A 4873-nucleotide genomic window follows, 5' to 3' on the forward strand; every position below is an offset into this window, starting at 1 on the left:
ATCCCTGATGTCTCCTGAGTCCAACTTTCTTTTTTTATTTATTTTTATTTTTTTACTTTTTTTAATTTATTTTTTATTGGTGTTCAATTTACCAACATACAGAATAACCCCCAGTGCCCGTCACCCATTCACTCCCACCCCCGCCCTCCTCCCCTTCTACCATCCCTAGTTCGTTTCCCAGAGTTAGCAGTCTTTACGTTCTGTCTCCCTTTCTGATATTTCCCACACATTTCTTCTCCCTTCCCTTATATTCCCTTTCACTATTATTTATATTCCCCACATGAATGAGAACATATAATGTTTGTCCTTCTCCGACTGACTTACTTCACTCAGCATAATACCCTCCAGTTCCATCCACGTTGAAGCAAATGGTGGGTATTTGTCATTTCTAATAGCTGAGTAATCAACTTTCCTTTTTTTAAATAAGGACACCAATCAAATTGGGTCTAGCCTACCCAAACAGCCTCATTTCTATTTAAACACCTCTTTAAAGGCCCTATTTCCAAATATTCACGTACTGAGGTACGAGAAGTTAGGGCTTCAATGTGAATTTTGGACCACACAATTTGGCCCATAGCATATGGATTCTTTCTTTCTTGCTTTTTTTCTTTTTCCTTCCTTCCTTCCTTCCTTCCTTCCTTCCTTCCTTCCTTCCTTCCTTCCTTCCTTCCTTTCTTCCTTTCTTTAAGATTTTATTTATTCCTTTGAGAGAGAGAACATAAGAGAGAGAGAGAGAGAGAGAGAGCCACCTAGGCTTTCCTAGGTTTCACCTTTTTAAATCTTTGTCAAATTAGAATTTTATTTTCAAAACTATAACTTCATTTATGGTGTTCAAATATTCAGATCCACAATACTACTAAAACAAGATTAAGTCTTCTTCGTAAAATGACAATATATCAACATAAACAAAAGTTATCATATTAAAATGATAAATTAATAAAACCACCATTGTCATTTTGGACATTAGCACAAATCTCTATGATAGAAAGACAAACAAACTCAATGAGGCTTATATAATTGTTGTAAAGAGGTAAATGCACACATAATACAAACACAAAATTCTGTAGCCCACTAAAAAAAATCTATTTTTTCCAATGGTTTATAAGACATTAAAAAAACAGATTATGAACTGGAGGATGAAGAGAACTGCAATTAATTATAAAATCCAGAAATTATATAGGAACACCATAACCCAAATCTTGCTATCATATGCAAAGTATGGCAAAATATAGGGAAAGCCTAAGATCAAATATATATTTCCTATGAATTATTGTAAAGGGGCTAAGAACTAGGACATGTAAGCTCTGCACTCATGCATAATTTTTCTCCAATATATAATTAGAAATTCAATTAAATAATATTAAGAAAATATGGTAATGTCAAAATGAAAGAGCAAACCTTCTAGAATGAACTCAACGTTGTATTTCTGTGATTCTATTTACTTTTAGCCTTTAATGTCCAGTAGTGTTTATCAATCACTGCTTTTAGGTTTTTAGCCACGTAGTTATATACGTTGATCTTGCTTTATCATCTGTGCCTTTCAGTCTTATCTGTGTTGAATGGAATCTAAATGTGATTTGGGACTGTGGAGCTGAAGTGGCTGTAACAACAGTAGTTCTTCTTGGGAGGCAAGCTGAGAGTCTGCAAAGGACCCAAACACCTCTTCCTCAAAACCACGATCTGAATACAGAGTAAGTCAGCTAAAATATGTATGGCCACAGTTGAATGTTTGTTCAAAAACAAAATCATTTCTTTCTTTTTTTTTTGTCTTTAGTCAACCATAGGAAGAATTTCATGTACTATTTTATTATTTCATATTTTTAGATTTACATTTCTTGCTCATGGCACCCTCTGTGACACTTGAACATCAACTGTGTTGGTTTTGTCTGTGTTTACAGAGCAGATAAGGCATACTCTCTTTGATTTAGCACAGCTGTGTGGCAGCAAACTCTTGCAGAAGCAAAGCAAGAAAATAAAACTATCCGTAAAACTGAAAAAGAAAAAAATAAATTTCCAAAATTTTCTGTGGGTTGCTTATGGAGTGAGAGATTATCTAGTTACAGAGATAATGAGGGGAGTGTTGCTTTTTTTCAAGAAAGACTCACTTATCTGTACAGCGTGAAAGATATAAAACGTGTTGCCTTATACTTAGAAAAATGAAAATATGGTCACAATTCAACAGAGAAAATTTAAAACTGAAAAAGGATTTGCAAATATACCATTTAAAAAACTTTTAATTGAACAGATGTACATACATAGAAATGTATGTATCTATTCTTAAGTGTCTGCATTACCAAAATTTCACAAAATGAACACACCCATGCAGCAGCACCAGATTGAGATGTAGAATATTGGCAGCACCCTAGAAAGTCCTCTTGTGCTTTCTTCTCGTTGATACCTCTCAAGTGTAACACTCCTCTGATTCCTAACAGCACAGATCAGTATTGGCTGTATTTGTACTTTCTGAACTGAACCATGTCACGCATACCTTGTAAAAATAGACATAAAGTCTATTTTCTTTCACAACATAGTTTATAAGAATTTTTAGTATGTTGCATATCATTGTAGACCCTGTTTTCATTGTTGTGTAATATTTCACCATGCAAATATATAACAATTAGTAACATCTGATTGGCATTTGGGTAATTACTCTCCAGTTTAATTTCTTGGAATAGTTTGAGTAGGATTGGCACTACTTCTTCATTAAATATTTTGTAGAAATAAAAATGAAACCATAGACCCAGGAATTTGCTTTGTGGGAAGATTTTTAGCTACAAATTCAGTTTCTTGTATATTAGACTATTCACATTATCTATTATATCTTGTTTTTTTGAACAATAAACACCTTTATTACATGACCAAAGATAATAGGGAGGAAGATTTATTTGCCTTTCTGGGCTTTGATTGTGCTCAACTAGAACTCTAGCTCCTAGGGCCTTCTAAGCTCATTGCCATCTGCTCTATCACACTAGCCTGGTCTTGATGCTATGCATGCAAGTTCTCCCTGCTGGAACTTCTCCTCTAGGAGATTGCTATTTTGGCATTCTTTTTCCTTTCATCATATTTCTTCAGAACTTTCTTGGATTGCTTTTTGTTTAAAATCTCTTCCTTTTTAGGAGTTAGCTTGGCCTCTTTCTTGTGGCCTAGGGGCAGTGCATAGTAGAACTTGTACCATTGTTCTTGAAATGTGCTGTCAGTGGGCACCATACGGTTCTTCACTGGGGGCTCAATATGGACCAGTTTGCTGTTTGGTGCCTTGTAGACAACATCAGTAATCTTTGTTTTGTGCACACAACACTGGGTGTCCCAGGAGAAGTGCCCTAAAGATGGATGTATTTATTACTGCCTCCCTGAGTACGGACTGTATGTATGCTGCGGGGGGAAATCATAGTGTTGGCAGCGAGTCATCCCAGCTCCTACCTCCACTTCTTGGAATAGATCTTGTGGCACTTGTGCCATCTATCTTGAGAGATGCCCATTGCTCTGGTGCTGGCTACAAAAGAGTATATATCTATTACATCTTGAGTGAACGTTTGTACTATTTGAGGAATTTGTTCATTTCATCTAAATCATTGATTTCATGGGCATAAAACTGCACAAAGTATTCCATTATTATCCTTTTAGTATCGTTAGTATCTGTAGTGATATGACTTTTCTCATTCCTGAAATTAGAAATGTGTGTTTTCTCTTTTTTACTTCTCTTCAGTCTGGTTAAATACTTACCAGTTTTATTGACCTCAAAGAGCCAGCTTTTAGTTTTACATTGTATATCTCTGGTAATATTTTTTTCTCTGAAATCCACTTTGGCATCAATATAATTATTCTTACTTTCTTTCAATTAGCGTTAAAATGGCATACCTTGGTGAGTAATTTTCACTCACCAAGAAACACCCATGTGTTTCTCGTAAACACTATATCACTACATCTTGGTTTTTAAAAAAGATTTATTTTAGAGAGAGTGACTGCTCATCAGAGCAATGAGCAGAGGGAAGGGCAGAGTCAAGCAGACTCTCCTCTGAGCTGGAAGCCCTCCTCACCTGGATCTCACATCCTGAGACCATGACCTGTGCCGAAATCAAGAGTCAGCCACTTAATCGACTGAGCCATTCAGGAGCCCCACATCTTGATTTTTCTAAATCATTTTTTATTGAGATATAACTGACATATAATATTATATTATATTCAAGTGTATGAATTAAGGATTTGGTTTATAAAAACAAAATGATCACCACAATAAATCTAGTTAACATCCATCACATACATGGTTACAATTTTTTTCTTGTGATAAAAAATTTTAAGATCTACTGTCTTCACAACTTTCAAATATACAGTATACTATTAACTAGACCTTGACATTTAATCTGGTCTGACAATCTCTAGTTTTGGGTATTTAGATCATTTGTATTTAATGTGATAATTGATATGATTAAGTGCAAAACTATCATGATTTTTTTTAGTCTCATCTGTTCTTTGTACACCTTTCCCCCCCCCTCTTTTTTTTTTTTTTTGCCTTCTTTTGGATCAATTGACTACACTTTACAATTCTATTTTATCTGAGTTGATTGATTACTTACAACTTTTTGCTTTATTTTACTGATTGCTTTAGTGTCCTGGTATACCTCTTTAATGTCACAGTCTACCTTCTTTTTTTTTTTTAAGTTCTTATTTAAATCCCAGTTAGCAAAGAGTATGCTATTAGTTTCGGGTATAGTATTTAGTGATTTGACACTTACAAAAATCAAAATAAAAAGCTTTGCACAGCGAAGGAAACAATCAACAAAACTAAAAGGCAGCCTATAGAATGGGAGAAGATATTTGTAAATGGCAGTCTGATAAAGGATTAGTATACAGAATATATAAAGACTTTATCAAA

The 4873-nt window shown here is 34.6% G+C and overlaps 1 pseudogene; it reads right to left on the reverse strand.

Moving 5' to 3' along the window:
• Nucleotides 1-2881: 2881 nt before the first annotated feature.
• Nucleotides 2882-3479, reverse strand: LOC140614505 (small ribosomal subunit protein eS8 pseudogene; annotated as a pseudogene).
• Between the last annotated feature and the right edge of the window lie 1394 nt (nt 3480-4873).

Source organism: Canis lupus, chromosome 22, assembly GCF_048164855.1.
Source record: "Canis lupus baileyi chromosome 22, mCanLup2.hap1, whole genome shotgun sequence".
In the NCBI taxonomy this organism is placed as follows: Eukaryota; Metazoa; Chordata; class Mammalia; order Carnivora; family Canidae; genus Canis; species Canis lupus.